Raw genomic sequence first — 18,767 nt, 5'->3', positions numbered from 1 at the left:
CTGAAATGCCTCTTGGAATCAAGATTTGTGGAACAAAGGATGGTTGCTGAAGTTGAATAAAGAAGTCAGAAGCACTGAGGGGGAATCTCACCAAGCAGAGGGGTTGAATGCAAATACTTAAGTGACTTGAGCAAGGACACTCAACAGGCCACTGACAGTGCTGAGATTAGACCTGGAATCTCTCGGCTTCCAGTCTCTTGCTCTTTCTGCTAGGCTATACTCTCTCTATATTTTTTTTAAGAAAGGTTAAAGAATTATTAACATTTAAATAGATGACATCATCCCACCTCTTAAGAGCCATCTTATTTTTGGTGATGACAAACGTTAGGAAGAACTTTGGATCCTGAGAGTTGTGAGGCCATAGAAAATAGGACAATGGAAGATTGTGGAATATCTTTGGAGATCACAAAGGAAGTGGTATATCACTCTTTTTATTTAAATGGCTTAGATTTCATTCAGCCATGGAAACAAGCCCAGGCCTATGTGCCCACGATTTAATTAGTGAAATCTGGAGACACTGAGTCTAAAATAATTTTCCTTTTCTCTGCTTTTGCATGTTATATCTCTTGGCTGGATTTTTATTGGAATCTTTCTTTGAGGGAATTCTGCTACAACCAGATATTTTTCTTCACTTGGTAATATCAGGAAGAGGGTATGGCTAGCAAATGGAGGAAGAAAGTGATTTTCACAAAGGAGATGAAGATTCTATACTAGCTAGCCCAATAAGAATTTTGTAAACAAAGTAGATTTTTTTTTTCCATGGCTCCTATGACATTATTTATAAGACCTGTTCCTTTCCTTATGGTATTTGTTCCAGTAGTTACAATCTGCCAATCAAAGTACTCGTGCCAAGAACTAAGTGCAGGGGTATATACAAGATAATCAGGTTGGACTCAGAACATGTCCCATTTGGGACTCATAGTCTTAATCCCCAGTATACAGATGATGGAAATGAGGGGCAGAGAAGTGAAATACCTGCCCAAGGTCACACAGCAAACAAGTGGCAGAGTTGGGATTAGAACCCAGATTCTGATTCCCAAGCCCATACTCTTCCCACTGGGCAACACTGCTTCTTCCCTCTTGGAGGATGGGAAGATAAACATCTTGCAGGTTTTCAGTGGCTCATCAATAATAATAATTTGACACTTACATTTACCCTTTCAATCAATCAACTGTATTTATTGAACACTAGTGGAGAACTGTATTTAGCACTAGTGAGAGTACACTATAACAGAGTTGATAGACAGAACTGTATAATGGTTTCACAATAAGGGGCAAAGTGTGTTCTAGGTTTTGATGTTAACAAACTGGAATCCCCCAGCCAACCAGCTGCTACACCTTTTCTTCAGAAGTCTCTTCAATCATCATTTTCATAAAGTTGGCTTGTTTAATTCTCTTCAGCTCAATATAATTTTAGGGGGGTTATAGGAGGGATCCATTAGGGCAAGGTTAAGGTGATTTTCTTTTTTTTCCTGGTTCCATTCTATTAGCGATGCCTAATTGATCTTGGTAGGGAAGGCAGTCATAGTTGAGGGAAGTAGGGTCTTGTCCACCGGAGCTCCTTTCCAGAGAATTTACTTAATGGTTTCTGTTTACTAAATCACCATCCTGGCTTTATCATGCATTCAGGTGATATGCAAGATTAATTACCATCTCTGCTTACCCCCAGATATCAAAGCCACTTTGTATATTTGTCGCAAATGACTCATGAGGAAAATGAATGCCTTTAATTGGCCATAGGCTACAATTTATTGCCTTCCTTTCTTTAAAAAAAGTATATGATCCTTATCAAGTGAATGGTGCTATGTGAGAATCATACAGAATCCTGGAAGAAGGAAAAGAAGAGAAAGCGTCTCTAGCTAATGATTTCTAGACCTGCAACTGCTAAAAACTAACAGACATGCCCATTTTTATCCCTATTCTGAGTTCTTTTGGTGGAAGTGTGAGGGGATTTTGCCCCTTCTCTGTTTTGGGCATGAAGAGCAGGAGAGGACTGAAGTAACAGCAGGTTCAGAAATAATTACTAGCATGAGATTTCAAAATTCTTCGAATATGGCAGGAAAAATCTCCATTAAGTATCCTGCTGGCACTTCAAACTTTATCGAAAACTAAAATACTCACCCACCCTCCTAAACTCTCTCTTCCTTGGAATCTTTCCATCTCTGTCAATTAGTCATCCTCCCTATCCCAGAAGTCCAACATTGGTGTCATCCTCCTTGACAAATCCATCAATTCTTGGCCTCTACTCCATCCAAATCCTTCTCAACCTCACAGCTTTCTTCAACACTGTGGACCACCTCCTATTCCTTGAAACATTACTCAACCTTGGCTTCACCGACACCGTCCTCCTGGTTCTCCTCATATTTCTTTGGCCACTCATTCTCGGTCTCTTTCATGGGTACCTCCTCTGCCTCCTACCCCCTAATTTTAGGAGTCCCTCAAGGTTCAGTTCTAGGTCCCCTTGAATTCAACTACTCCAACTGTTTTGTAGAACTCATGATTCCCAAATCAATGTCTTCAACCCTGATCTCTTTCTTCTACAGTCTTGTATTATCCTCCTGCCTTTAGGACATCTCTACTTGGTTGTCCCACTAACAACTCAAATTCAACATGTCCAAAACAGAATGCCTTATTTTCCCACCCAAACCCTGCCTTCTCCTTGACTTTCCCATCACTGTAGAAAGCACTATCATTCCTGTCCCACAAGCCTGTAAAATTGGTGTGATTGACTCATCTCTCAGTCAACCCACATGTTCAATCTGTCACTGAATCCTGTTCACATCATTGCTTATATCTGCCCATCTTCTCCATCCAAACTGCTACCATGTTAATCTAAACACTTATCCTATCCCACCTTGATTACTGTATCAGCCTCTTGCTGATCTCCCTGCCTCCTGTCTCTCCCCATTCCAGCTCCATACTCCATTCTGCTGCCCAGATAGATCCTCTTGCTAGAAAAACATTCAGTCCATGTTTTCCCCACTCTTCAAAAGCCTCCAGTTGTTGACCACCCACCATCCTAACAAACAAACTCTTTACTATTGGCTTCAAAGGACTCAATCATCTTGCCCCCTCCTACCTAAACTTGCTGCTCTCCCACTCCAACCCACCCCACACACTTTGCTTCTGTTTTGCCAGCTACTCACTGTATGTTGATCTCACTTACCTTGCCATTGACCTCTCTCCCATATCCTGCCTCTGGACTCGAATTTCCTCTATCTATGTATATAGGTGATGACTCTCCCACTTTCATAGCTTTTTTGAAGCCACATCTCCTCCCAAGAGGCCTGCCCAGACTAGTCCCTCATTTCCTCCTCTTCCACTTCCTTCTGAGTTGCCCTTGCACTTGGATTTGCACCTTTACAAATTCCCCACTTCCTCATCCCCCAAACATTTGTGTATATATCCATTATGGATTAATATTAATGTCTGTCTCCTTCTCTAGGCTTTAAGCTTGTTGTAGGCAGGAACTATGTCTACTTAATGTTATACATTTTCTCTCACTCTCACTCCCTTCTGTGCCCTGGGATTTGCTCCTTTTTATCACCCCTCCCACAGCTCCACAACACTTATGTAAATATCTGTAATCTTTTTCATTTACATTAATTTCTGTTTCCCCCTCTAGACTGTATGCTCATTTTGGGCAGGGAACTTGTCTTCCAACTTGGTTATATTGTATTTCCCCAAACACCTAGTACAGTGCTCTGCATGCAGTAACCACTCAAATATGATTGATTCATTGATTGGGCACTGGGATTCTGGGGCTTTTAGTCTTGGGGTTTTCCAGCAGAGAGGGGTGCTTAGCTGGAGCATGATGATCTGTGGGGAACCCAAGCAATAAGCTCAACCCTGTTGACAAGTGTCACTTGCCATCTGGTAACTTGGAGATGCTCTGTGCTGGTACTGGAATACCACTGGTAGTATTTTTGGACAGAGAGTAGGAGTTGCCACGGCTTGGGATTCTGGCTAACACATACTCTAGTCACGTATCCAAATATCCACCTTACCTTTCTTTCCGTCTTCCTATCTGTGTAATTTATTTTTTCTGCCTCTACAACTATACTGAACTCTCCTTGAGGGCAGACATTGAGTCTTTTAGCTCTACTGTACTCTTCAGCACTTGGTAAAGAGCTCTGCACATAGTAAGGTCTCTACTAATGTTACTGAGAGATTGATCTCTGGGTGTTTGCTACAAACCAGTTACTTATATTTTCTAAGTCTATTATTAAGAATAATAATTGTGGTATTTGTTCAGCACTTACTATGTTCCAGGCACTGTGCTAAGCACTGGGGAGGATATAAGCAAATCTGGCTAGGCAGAGTCCCTATTCCTGATGGGTCTCTCAGTCTTAATCCCCATTTTACAGATGAGGGAACTGAGGCACAGATAAAGTAACTTACCCAAGGCTACGCAGCAGACACATGACAAAGCTGGGATTAGAACCCATGGCCTAACTCTCTGGCCCATGCTCTATCCATTAAGCCATTGTGTGAGTAGGAGATGACAGTAATTAGGAGGAGATCCGATGCAATTTTTTTCCTTTTTTCCCTACTGGAAAGAACAAAAAAAACAATTAAGCACTTAATATGTGTCAAGCAATGTATTCAGCTTTAGGGTATGTTCACTGTTATTATAATTATCATTATTATATTAAGCACTTACTATGTGTCAAACATTGTTCAAAGTGCTGGGGTAGGTAGAAAAAAATCAGTTTGAATGCAGTCAGTCAATCATGTTTGAGGGCTTACTTTTTGCAGAGCACTGTACTAGTTACTTGGAAGAGTACAATATAAGTCATATTCTTTGCCCACAACTAATCCTTGTCCAACATGGGGTTCACAGTTTAACTAGTCCTCTGATGATTCAAGAACACTAGTGAAAAGTCTGTCCTAATTTTGTCTTTACACATATTTATTCCCTTTACAAGGCCAAAAAGTATAATAATCATGTGGGTATCACATTCCTGAATTCTGGAATTATAAATTAGAAGACATACACATGATTATATTTCAATATGTAATTAGATTTAACTTGAATGAAATTTCAGTAAGGGAATAAAAATGAAACATAACCTCCAACCAAAAATGTTCTGCTTTTTCTCTTCCTATCTTCCCCTCTATGCCAAATGCAAAACTCCATTAGGCAAGGCAGCAGATTTTCATTTTTCCTTTCTCCAATATAGATAAGATCCCACTCAGCGCATATTTTTCCTTTATCTCTAGATTTCTTGTCTGTCTCCCTTTTTCTTTCAATTTAATGACTTTATTTTTGGCTTTGTTTTTTATTTCCTTTTTGGTTATGAGATCTTTACTGATTTCAGGAGCTTGTACCTTTTCTCTTTCATCTTTCTCTTTATTGAGAGTATGGAAATTTTACTTTTTGTTTTCCCATGACATTGTTTGCACTTTTCTTTTACAAACCAGTAACAATCAAAATTTCATGTTTTTTTCATTCTCCCTTTACTGATTTCCATAGAATTTCTATATCCTTTCACAGCTTCTTTGAGAAAGAACTCACTTTGAAAAGGTTTTTATTGTTTCAGAGGGACTTGAACAAACACAGTGTGATGCAGTCCGAGATAAACTTTATTTTCAGACAAGTTAAATCTCTGTCTCTGAAGCATGACCACCACTTTAGGCTACTGTAAATGAAATCTGAGAGTTCTCCTGGAATCTAGATGGTCTGAAGAAATATGCCATCATTTATCCTAGTAAAAGCTCATTTCTGTGATAATATACTCTCCCAAGTGCTTAGTACAATGCACTGCACACTAAATCCTCAAAAAACACAATTGATTCAGTATCATTAATGTCAAAAGCTCTTCTAACCAGTAATAGTGTTTATCAAGCAATTTTTGTGTGCATGGCATACTAAGCACTGGGAAAGAGTATACAAACAGGAATTAGACATGGGCTCTTTCCCTGAAGGGGCTAAGATTTCTTAGAGAATATCAGTAGCAATAGGAGTTAATAGAGTAGAAACAAACTCTGGACTGTTATTACATAGTCCAGTATTGAAGTGAAAAGGAATGCTACTCCCTCAGTAACAGCATGGCCTAGTGGATAGAATGTGGGCCTTGAAGTCAGAAGGACCTGAGTTCTAATCCCAGCTCTGCCACTTGTCTGCTGGGTGCCCTTGGGCAAATCACTTTACTTCTCTGTGCCTCAATTACCTCATCCGTAAAATGGGGATTAAGACCATCAGCCCCATGTGAGACCTGATTATCTTGTATCTTCCCCAGTGCTTAGAACAGTGCTTGACACATAGTATATAATGAATACTACCATTATTAAGGAAGTTAGTATTAAGAGTGAATTTAGGCTCATAGGAAAATCACCTGAGTAACAAGAATCACACTTCTGAATTTCATTAAGCAGTGAAAATCCTGGTATGCCAAGTTAATAATAATAATGATATTCGTCAAGTGCTTACTATGTGCCAGGCACAAGACATTGAATGGTAATTCAAAGGTTTGCATTCCAGGGACAAGTGAAATAGTGCATGACATTATCATAGGGTGTGGCTAGGTCAGGGGAGAGGTAATTGTGTTCTTCACATCCTGTCCCACCTCCTGCTTGTGAAAGTACAAAAATTTCATTTCATCCAATAAGTCACTGGGCAGACTTCCATTTCTTCTGAGGTAGTCTGCTCTTTTTTTTTTTAGCAAAATATTGATTTTTACATTTAATTCAGGCTACAGAAGGTGATAAACTAGATGAGACCAGTGGTTACTCCAACCCAAGATTTTTGTCCCTGATGATATCAAATGGAGTAATAGTGAAGAAACCTGACCAGCTCAGTCCATCAGTGGTGTTTGTTGAGCATGTACTGTGTGCAGCGCATTCTACTAAGTGCTTAAGGAAATGCTATAAAACAGGGTTGGTAGATGCAATCCCTGTCCTCAAGGTGTTTACAGTCTACAGGGGGAGAGAGACATTGAAATTGATTAGGGATATGGGAAATAGAGTATAAGAATATTTTCATAGGGGCTGTGGTGACTGTCAGAGTGCTTAACGACTACACGACCTAGTGCATAGTTGATGCAGAGAGGATACCAGAAAGGGGATGTAAAGGGCTTAGTCTAGGAAGGCCTCTTGGATCCCAAGAGTGGTGGACTCTTAGATATGAAGCAGGATGGCCTGAGGGAGAACTTGGACAAGGAGTATATGGAGGATTAGTTGAGATTGAGGTACAGAGAGTAGATTGGTGCTAGAGGAGCAGAGTGTGGGGGTATGTGCAAATATTTTAGTAACAAAAGTAAATCAACTCCAACCAAAAAAGCCTTCTATCCCCTTTTCTTTCCCTGAAACATTTGGGCAACTGTTTATGCAGGGTATTCTTTTTATCTGAATAGTAATAACTGTGGTATTTAAGCCCTTGCTATGTGTCAAATATTTGACTAAGCCTGGAGTAGTTACAAAATAATCAGGTCAGACATGTTCCCTCTCCTACATTGGGCTACCAGTCTGAGGGAGAGAGTGAGGCCTTTTTCTTAGGCATATGAGAACCTGTTCCATTTGTGACATCATTTTAGTGTCATCAAACTAGATGCATAAGCAAATCTGGTTCACTGAGGCCCTTGACCAGAGACACCTCCAATTGTATTGCATTATTGAGTCCCAAACTTAAGACTGCTTGGAGGCTCACAGCTACCTCTAAGGACCCTATTGATTTTGGAAATCCTGGCTTCTTACAAATTGCCAGGAATTTTTTTTTTAAAAAAACAAAAACCTATCATCACCACCACTAGAAATAATTAATAATTATGTTTATTCTCATAAAACTCTCATTGAAATATTAAGCTTATCCCCACGTTTGTTTATTTCATAATTCTTGTGGCCACTTCGCTGGCAAGGACCAGAACAGAGGAATCCAAGATGCATTGATTTTTCTCCTTCATGACTATTTAATTGGTTAAAGTGTGCACCACTTGTGAGGGCCAGAGATGCCGGTTACATTTTAATAAATGTACTCTTTGTCCGATCAATATTTCCTTGCAAAAAAAGTGCTGTTCTATCATATGTTAATGGGGAGAAAATCTTTTTACCATCGTCAGTCATCATGACAAACAAGAATATGAAAAGTGTTAATGAAATGACCAACTGTCTATAAAATGAAAGACTTGCAAGACCGTCTCCTTTCTTCCCTTAATTTGATGAAACAAAATGGAAAATTACACTAGTGCCCGTCTAGCGTGAAATGATGTTAACAAGCAGAAAACAAATGCTACAATGAGGAGCTGCTAGGAAGCACCATGTATAGATGTATGTCTATAGGGAGAATTACACACTAAGGTACTGTTTGTAAACTACTTCTACCTCATATAGTAGGGAATCAGTTGTCATCCCGATACGACAGATATTAAGTTACTGATTTGACAGGTACTCAGTTTCAAAAATTGGTATCCACAGAATAATAATTGTTTAGATGCTGCAATCCCCAGGCAGCACAGTAGCCCTTGCTAGTATAGACCCAGCATGCAAAGTAATAGGAAGAGCTGAGATAATTTTCTAGGTATTGTTTCTTAGACGTGACATGACTCAGGTGAGTTGACTTCAAATGATCAAATCAACTGTCCTACTCACTTAGCTCTTCCCATGTAGATATTGCCTTCGTTTCATAAAATATAGCTAGAAGTTTGGAGTTAAAGGCTTGAGTTCTTGTACTTACATATTTAAGCCATTTTACTAGCAGGGATCACTAAAGTACTGTGTCAAAGAATGAAAGGCATCATCTACTCCATACCCCCTACTTAAAGTTGCTTCTACTATCAGGATAGTCTGCAGTATTTTATTCCTTGTTTTTTCTAATCTCCTCAAGAAAGATTAAGAACTTTATCAAGGAAAAGAGTGGCTCCCTATTTCATTAGCTATTTTGGGCCATTAAGATGCCATTTTGAAAATGGCAGAATTTAAGATTAAAATTGTAGAGTAGCCCAAAAAGAGTTACAGTGACACACCAAAGTGAGTTATTTCTCTATCCTGGGCCGAAAATGTGAATTAAGATTAATGATGTACCAATCCTCTCTTTTTGCCAAATTATATACGTAAAGATGCTCCCATGTCAGTGGTTCTTTGTCTTGTCCAGGCAGTACATTTTTTAAAGAATTTTAGTCAAAACCAATTCTGTTGTAGATGGAATTTGATTTTGGATTTCTTTTAAAAAGAGAATCTTTGGATGAAATTTATCTCCATGGACTACCATGAGAAATTCTTTGGTGACACATCATAACTACCATCCTAACAAATGAGGGTTGGAAAAATGTTGGATGTATTAGAATATGGGACACTATGTATTTTAAGGTTTAAACTGTAAGCTCCTTGTTTCTTCCACGATTTTGCTGGGAAGCAGTGTAGGCTAGTGGAAAGAGGATGGTCTTGTGAGTGAGATGCCCTGAGTTCTAATCCTGGCTCTGCCACATATCTGCTGTGTGCCCTTGGGCGAGCCACCTAATTTATCTGTGCCATATTTTTCTCATCTGCAAAATGGGTATTGAATGTCCATTGTCCCTCCTACTTACACCCACATAGGGGTTACATTCTTACTCACCATTTTACAGATGAGGTATCTGAGGTGCAGAGCACACGAAAGACAAGTGGTGTGGAGAAGCCAGGATTAGAACCCATGACCTTCTGACTACCAGGTCCAGGCTCTATCCACTCCACCATGCAGGGAACACATCTACTAACTCTGTTAAATTGCATTCTCCCAAGCATTTAGTACATTGCTATAAACACAGTAAGCACTTAATAATTACCATTGGTTGATTCATCTCCCTGACTCTTTCCTCTTCTTGTCTCCCACCTCTTCTCCCTCCTGTCTATACTCTATCATGCTGCCTGAAGCATCTTCCCAAAACATCACTTAGCTCACAGCTCTCCACTCCTCAATACCCTTCATTAGCTATTCATCTCTTCACATCAGAAAAAAAACCCTACCTTTGGATTGCAGATTTTCCATGTACTTGTTCTTCATTTGCTACTCAACAATTTTTATTGTTTGTTCTTCTAAGCTAATCCTCTAACTCTACACTGTTCCAGACTTTCCTGACTTGGAGTCTTAGCTCAAGCTATTCAGTCACTCAGTGAATTACCGATATTGAGCATTACTGTTTGCAGAACATTGTACTAAGTGCACTGGAGAATATACTACAACAGAGTTGATAGGCATGTTCCTCGTCCATCAGGAGCTTGCTGTCTGGAAGGGGAGAGAGACTTGAAAATAAATAATGTTTATGTGCATAAGCACTGTGGGGCTGAGAGTGGGGAGACTTTCAAGGGTAAAGAGCTAAGTGTCAGGTTTATGTGGAAGTTGGGGAGAGTAGGGGAAATGAGACCATTGTTAAGGAAGATGTGATTTCAGTAAGGCCTTGAATGAGGAGAGTGTGGTGTTCTGTTGTATATGAAGGGGGAGGGAGTTTCAGACCAGAGAGAGGATATGGGCAAGGGGTCATTAGTGAGATAGATGAGTGAGTTCAAGGAACAGTGTGTAACATGGGGTTAGAAGAGCAAAGCTGTATTGTAATAGGAAATCAGTAAGTGGAAGGTAGGAAGGAGAAAGCAGTTGAAGTATCTTAAAGCTCAGGTTATGTTAAGGAGTTTCTATTTGATGCCAAAGTGGATGGGTAGCCACTGGAGGTCCTTGAGGAATTTTAAAAGGCAACCAAATCTTGCTGCCTAACTCAAGGTAGAAGTCTGTGTTATTGCCTACATCTAATTGGAGTGTGTAATAACCTTTACCAACTCCTGGTCAGGTCTATTTGCAAAGCAATATATTCAGTTGCCTGGGTAACTTTCTCTCTGAATTTTTCCCAAATGGAAAAATCTTAGTTTTACCTTATCATTTACAATGTCACCCATTTTTTACATTTCATTGAGAATATATAATGTGATCTGAACAATGATCAATGTCATCTCTGAGGTGATAATTACTGTATTCATGTATTACTCTCTTCATAAACCTATATTTGACAACTGAGCTTCTGAAGGGTAATTATCTAATAAAAAATGGATTTTTAACTAGTGCTGCTTGCAGCTATATAGTCTAACCAACCTTTACATAGCACCTGGCCCTGCTTTTCACCTACATGTCCAAAATGATCCTTTGCACTAGATTTTTTTGCTTCGCAGTAGTGATGTGAGGTAGATAATCCCACATTGGGTATGGAAACTGAGCAGCTAATAGGCTGTGTATCCGAGTTTACATGGCAACAGAGCAAAATTCAAATTCTTATGCTTCTCTGAAACAAAGCCTTAAGGAACATTTTTTATTATCAGAGAGCTCTATGGCAGTGCCCTTAGTTTGGAAGGTTAAATTAAGTTGTAGGCATTTGTTGACACACATTCTCCCAGTGAATCACCCAACCCTTGGAGAAACTTCTAGTAACTGCAAGAATAGACCTAATTTACTGTCAGAGTACCAGATCCCTTATCAAAGATGGGAATTTGAAAGTCAGGCACTGGTGGGGCATATGTTGAGGTTTCAGAGCTATGGTAAACTGAGGCAGTCAGTTGAAGGGAAGATGTGGTGGTGGTGGTGGTGGAGACGACCTATTCCACACAATGTTCTGTGTGGCATCATTGTTTTATTGTGGATTTGTGTGATGTGATATGACTCCACCATGCAGAATGTGGGGAGGCTCATGGATAAACTCTAAATTATATTTTTAATTATTCATATTAATGTCTGTCTCCCCCTCTAGACTGTAAACTCATTTTGGGCAGGGAGAGTGTTGATTCTGTTGTCATTATACTGTTCCAAACAGTTAGTACAGTGCTCTGCACATAGTAAGTGCTCCATAAATATCATTGGTTAAGATTGATTTAAGAACTGCTTCAGAATGGTGAAATGCCCAAAGTGTCTGGCACAAAGTGTTCTTTGTCATAAATCTTGCCCTTTTCTGTGCCTCCTCATAACATTCTTGCTCCAAAATCGTCACAGCAACTAAAATGGTAAGGAGGATTGAGATGTTTTGGGAACACTGGAAATGGAAAAGGTAATGACTCTTCATTGGGGAAAACTAGGCCGAGCGGTACCAAGTTTTCAGAATATAAAATTATGAAGTATGGACAGTCAACCAGAATTTGTATTCACCAAATCCCATTATGGTTAAAGGGACATTATCAAGTAAAGCATGAGTCAATCAGTCAATCAATTCTTGAGGGCAAGGAATGTGGATCTTGTTTTTATTTACCTCTCCCAAGGTGCACATACAGTGTTTCACACTAAGAGATCAGTAAAAAAAATCCTGTATTGATTGACTAATGAACAAATTAAGGTGTTGGATCATTCATCACTAAAGAGTTTGATGAAAATTGATTAAAAACCACCATCATTTTCTTTCTTCCAGTGTCCTGTTCCCTCTGTTGGTTACAGCATACAGGCTGGGCTGGATAAAGAAATGATCTGATCTACTAAAGGCATTTCTTATGTTCAAGGCATTCTGTGACATTATGAAAGCCACCCTATTATAGCAATTTACCCCAGTTACAGAAGTACCATGAATAATGAATGAGATGTTAGAGGAAATTATCTACCTGGCTGCCATTAGCACTGTGGCTATGGAAACATAGGCCCATAGACAAAGATACAACCTGATTTACCTTGTATCTATCTAGTGCTTAGTACAGAGCCTGGTACATCATAAACATTTGGCCAATGCCATAAAAAAAGGCACTCAAGGCTCTTGATGAAAATGGATCAGACGTGATAAAATATTTTCCAAATGGAGCTCACAGTCTAAGTAGAGGGGAAATCAGTATTGAACTGCCTATTTTATAGATGAAGAAACTGAGGCACAGAGAAGCCCATTATGGAAAGGGAATGTGATTGCTAATTAAGTTGTATTGTACTCTCCCAAGAGCTTAGTACAGTGCTCTGCATAGAATAAGCACTAAATAAATGATTGATGTGACTCCTCCAAGATCAAACAGCAGACAAATGGTGGAACCAGGATTAGAACCCAAATCCTCTGACTCCCAGGCGCATGCTTTTTCCACTAAACCACACTGCTTCTCATACCCTTCTTTTCCTCCTCTTTTCTCCTCCTTCCCCAACTCTTTTCTTCTCCCTCCTTCCTTCTTTTCCTCCCTGCCTCCCCTTCTTCCCCCTTCCCCTTCTCTTCCTCTCCTTCTCCCCTTCTTTTCCAGTGTGTCTAACTGTATCTGTGTTTCCTCTGTCTCTGCCGCTCCTCTAATAATTTTGATTTTTTAAGTGATTACTATGCTCCATCACTGTTCTAAACACTGCATAGATACAAGAAAATTGTCACTTATCTTCTTTGTGACTCAGTTACCTCATCTGTAAAATGGGGATGAAGACTGTGAGCCCAACGTGGGACAACCTGATTACCTTGTATCTATTCCAGCACTTAGAACAGTCCTTGGCCTATAGTAAGCACTTAACAAACACCATTATTATTATTATTTATCTTACTGGGGAACCTTTATGTAAATCAATCACATTTATTACTGCAGTTTTGGTTAAGCATTTACTATGTGTCATGCACTGTACTAAGCCCTGGAGTATATGCAAGATAAGCAGGTTAAATAATAATAATAGTGTTATTTTTAAGCACGTTTATGTGCCAGGCACTGTACTAAACACTGAGATGGTTACAAGCAAATCGAGTTGGACACAGTCCCTGTCCCACTTAGAGCTCAGTCTCAATCCCCATTTTAAAGATGAGGTAACTGAGGCACAGAGAAGTTGTGACTTGCCAAAGATCACACAGCAGACAAGTGGTGGAGCCAGAATTAGAACCCATAACCTTCTAACTCCCAGGACCGTGCTCTATCCACTACGCCTGGCTGCTTCCCTGTTCACAGTCTAAGTAGGAAGGAGGACAAGTATTGAAACTCCACTTCCCATAAAGTGAATTTGACAAAGGTATTTCAAGTGATTTGCCCAAGGTCACACAGGAAGCAAGTGGCGGAGAAAGGATTTGATCCCATGTCCTTTGGCTCTTAAGCCGGTGCTCTTTCCAGTGGTCACACCACTTCCAAATGAATATCAGACCCCTGAGACTTATGTGGAGAAGCAGGCTGTTGAGTGGATTTAATAGTAAGAATAATAATAATGATGATATTTGTTAAGCACTTACTATGTGCTAGGCATTGTACTGAGTGCTGAGGTGGATACAAGCAAAACAGTCTCTGTCCCACATGGGGTTCACAGTCTCAATACCCATTTTACAGATGAGGTAACTGAGGGCCAGAGAACTGATGTAATTTGCCCAAGGCCACACGGCAGACAAGATGGTGAGGATGGAATTAGAACCCATGACCTGATTCCTGGGCCCATGATCTATTCCACTATGCCATGCTGCTTCCATGCTGTATTTATCCTCAGCTTGGAAACAGAGGCGGAAAAAAACCTACCTGAGAAGCAGCACCTGGGGAATCAGGTTCCATCTGTGCCACTCAAGTAGATGAAAATCTGAAAAGAGTTTCAGTTCTTATGCAGGTCGTGCCTTTATGAAAACCCATCTGTGTTTCAGACCTAAATGCTAAAAGATGTTATCTCCCTGCCAGATATTTGAAGCTGAAAGGCCCTTCTTCAAGAAGATGAGCTGGCTGGCGCCTCCTGAAATGTGCCCGGAGTTTTGCAACTGTAAAAGACACAGATCAGAGTGAAGATTTAAAAAAAAGATCCTGTTTCACATGGATTCAAATAAACATGCAAACACTAGGTGATTAAAGCTCCTTGGTCAGCAATATTAATCCCATTTTTAGCCTTTCCCTGATAAGCTCTTTTATTAGCCATGATGATAATAAGGCAAATAATGCTTCACTTAAGTCCAAGCTCTCCAATCCTTTTCAATAATTTATGCTCTCCATTTTTGTCAGGATTTCAGCACCATTTCAACCTAAAAAAAAGAGAAAAAAAATTGGAAGTTACACACAGAAAATGAATTATGCACCAAATTGTAAATATTCCATTTCTTTTGCTGATCTGAAACTCCCCAAAGAAATATGAACACTTGATTTAAAATTCAGCCGCAATGACATTTCCTGGCTGGAAAGAACGCTTTCACAAATTCTCAAGTATTTGCAAAAAGATAACTTTTTCTGTAGGTTCCAGTATATCCAAATTTGTTTCTTAGAGCCATTTTCTGCAAACTTCCTAATAATTTCTGCCAGGCAGCGTAAAAAAGTGTATTCTGGAGAAAATATTCTGAAAGACACGTCTGAGCTTGGAGAGCGGCAGTAAGGATTAAAGCTAGTTGAATGGAAGAACTTTCTCAACAGAGGGTTTTGGGAAATGGAGTGCACTGTTACAGGATTATCAATTGATTAATTGTATTGTATTTATAGAGCACTTAATGTGTGCAAAGCACTGTACTAAGCACTGTACTAAGCAATCTAACAATAAACGGAAACATTCCCTGTCCACAGTGAGTTTGCAGTTTGGATTAGCACAGCTCAGGTGAGTTTACAGGCTTTCTCCTGATTGATTTTACACTGGGTGCTAATGCACTGGACACTTCTATGTCTGGCAGTTAAATTTTCATTCCCAGCCTCCCTCCATTTTAGCCCTGACTGCTGAATTCCACAGATCAGAAATAATGGCCTTATTTAGAAAAATCTTGGAGAGGAACACAGAGGACCTGGAGAAAGTGGTAGATACTCTAGGTGAGTGTAGGAATCCCCACTTAACAGATGAGGAGATTGAAGCACAGAGAAGTTAAGTGACTTGTCCAAGGTCACATAGCAGGCAGGTTACAGAGCTCATACTAGAACCCAGGTCTCCCATCTCCCCAACCCATATTCTTTCCACTAGGCCATGCTGTTTCTCAGTCCTTTTGTTCTGTTGGAGGAGGATTTCCCCCCAGCCTACTATTTTTTTCATTGTTTTCTGGCTCTACTACAATAAAATCCCAGAAGCCATGGATGGTCTGAGTAACTCTTTGTGAAGCTTAATGAATTCCTCCAACCTTTTGGAGTTTTGATTTACTGACTTATTTAGAGATGGTTAGAGAGTATGTCGTTTCCTTGACTCTGGAGGCCTGTTAAAATGAACAAACTATGGGAGACTAGGGTAGTATTCTTCCTGTTGTTTACTGAGTTATTTATAACCCGCTGTCACCTTAGATCCTATGAAGATTAAAAAATAGAGCAAGTCAAGACAACTTATCAGTGAGCGGGGAATGTGAAACAATGAAAAATGCAGTTAGAGTATTTTAATAATTAGCAATACATTTATTAATTGAGTGGTAATCAGTCAGTGGTATTCATTGAGTGTTACAATAACCTCAGTCTCACCCTCTAGACTGTAAACTCACTGTAGGCAGGGAAGATGTGGCTTAATTCTGTTGGGTTCTCCCAAGCACTTAGAACATAAGCACTCAATAAATATCACTCATTGAATGACTACATAGTGCTAGCTCTGCAGGCACTTGTGTAATAAAAGCCAAAAAAAAATAATGGGCTCAGTTGTTGGACTCTTATTTTTCCATGATATTCCTTATTTATCCAAGCTGATAAATTTCAGGCAGAGATTTGAAGTACATGGTGGGAGGTGAGGTGGTAAGGGGAGAGGGGAGAGGTACACTTGTTAGGGGTGGGGGTGGGGGGAGAGAGGAAGGATGGAAGAATGAGAAAGTGAGAGGATGCAGTGTTTCTATAGCTTTCCAGGTTATCTAAAGTCCAATCAGGGCTCAACATAGCCCTTGGGAATCGCTGGCTCATGCTTGTGTATCACTGTTGTGTTCCCGATCATGGAGACACAGAGAAGAGATGGTCTTTGACCTCTAGGGGACTATGCTAATGACATTGGGAATGGCTTCAGAGCAGATAAGGAATACCTCCTACTCCTTAACATGGCCTCGGCTTGCATTCTGTTGACCCAGGTCCACAAATAACGTGTCCGGGGATTCTGGCCCGCTTTTCGTTCTTGTATGTCTGCTGAGCGGCCCTCTCTGTGGGACTCTTTAGACCCTTTCCCCACCTCCCAGTGGGACAGGATGCCCAGATACTATAGGAAGCTGTGGCTGACAGCAGAGTGGAAGCTCATCACGTATGCAATAGCCATGTCCCCAGTAACCCCAACCACCTCTCCACGGGCCAGGTCAGAATAAATAGCAAGGAATACAATATTCAAAGGCATTGAGACCACTGATGTCCATCAAAGCTGCAACAAGCTCCCAGAGGATATTCTCCTCTTAGCCCATAGTTAGAACAGTGACTTTGCCAGCAGAGCCCCTAACATATTTGACGGCACTATTTTGACATTCAGCTGCACCTAAATAACATTGGCAATTTTCTCCGGGGCTCTTTCCTTGAAACAGTTTCAGAGCCCCTTTCTGTTATTTTACATATGCATACCGAGGTGATCCTTTGTATTCAAAGATGAGGCTACTTGTTTGCTATGGCTCTAAGTCTATGTAGGACTAATTAAAGGGATCAGGGTCCCAGACCACTCTTTCATTTAAATCTGCACAGTCAGTAAGTCAGTAGACATCATGTATTATGTCCACGGGTGAATTTAAATGTGACATCTAGGGCAATAAAGAGGCAGGTAAAGATTTCTCCAGTGTTTAAACTCTTGCCAAGGGGTATATTCAGCCCTTCTGGAAAGTTCAGGCACTTTTCCTTGGACAGCAAAGTGCTGTCAGAGCAGGGAGTGTTTTGGATGTAGATTCATAGTGAGAGATTCTCAAGAGTTTCATTAAAATCAGTTGAATTTCCTAATATTGACAACATTTTATGTTAGAAGGAGTCACTGCTGATTGGTATTTTAGACAAATGGATAGCTTACAACTGGGTCTGGGGTCACAAGTTTGTGAAAAGTTGACCTGTGAAGCTTGTTTTATTGTTGTTCACTAAGTAGTCCACATAGTCTCCCACAAAACCGGCTACAGAATTTCTTCACTCGGAGAGCAGTTATTTACATGTCTTGCCCCTTGATAGTGGTAAATTTGGAGTAGGAGTGGAGGGAGGGAGGTTTGGTCAGGTCAGGGAAGTTTAAGATAAAAAGTTGCCTTTTGAAGATTATCCTCAAAGAGCGAATTAAAAAATAAAATAAAAATCCCTTGGTTCTTGCCGAAGAATTTAAGTGTAGGTAGCCATTATCCAGGTGACACATTGTACTAACCAGAACTACACTTAACCCAAATCAATCAATAATATTTATTGATTTTTTAGAGGATTGCAGAACTCTTTTCCAAGTGCTTGGGAGAATACAATAGAATTAGTTGACAAAAGCCCTGCCCTGGAGGGGTTCCTAGGGGAATGACAGAGGGTTAGCTAAAATACAAATAAGAGGAAGAAGGAAAAGAGGATATGTATACTGGTGACTGCTTAAGTACCTGGTATGTACATATGTATGGGCTACAGGCGGTTGATTGTGCTTAAGTGATTAGATGGCACAGAGAAATGAAGGGCTAGAGGAAGGAGAGAAAGTAGGGAGATAAGAAATTTAATTTCCACTGAATTTTCATTATACCTATTATTTGTAGATATTAGGGGTAAAAAAAATCCTGCTGAAGATAGCATATACACTCATAGAAAACAATTAATTTTCATAAACTGGAAATACAGTAGTTAATTATTAAAGTGACAATTGTCATAATGTTTTTCTCCTACTGCTTTGAAAGCAGGGTGGACAGCTTCTGTAACAATCTCTAGAGGTTTCACGACTACCTAAAATAGAGTCGTTTCTTGTCGCCTGGATGAAATTTATGACAAAAAAAGGTGTTCAACCCTGTGAATGCCTGGGTCTCCCTCCCTCCCTCCCTCTGCAACTCCCTTGTCTTTACTGTTACAAT

General features: G+C 40.0%; 1 long non-coding RNA gene across 2 annotated transcripts in view; it reads left to right on the top strand.

The window, feature by feature from the left end:
• LOC114810006 overlaps positions 1-14,689 on the top strand; it is a 40,719-nt gene extending 26,030 nt beyond the window's left edge. For both annotated transcript variants that reach the window (XR_003757757.2, XR_003757756.1), the window contains one exon: positions 14,533-14,689. This is a non-coding gene — a long non-coding RNA (uncharacterized LOC114810006). The remainder of the gene's footprint in view (positions 1-14,532) is intronic.
• Positions 14,690-18,767: the final 4,078 nt, after the last annotated feature.

Source organism: Ornithorhynchus anatinus, chromosome 3, assembly GCF_004115215.2.
Source record: "Ornithorhynchus anatinus isolate Pmale09 chromosome 3, mOrnAna1.pri.v4, whole genome shotgun sequence".
Taxonomy (NCBI): Eukaryota; Metazoa; Chordata; class Mammalia; order Monotremata; family Ornithorhynchidae; genus Ornithorhynchus; species Ornithorhynchus anatinus.
Note: the sequence above shows the minus strand (reverse complement) of the source record. Positions and strands in the feature narration are given on the sequence as shown.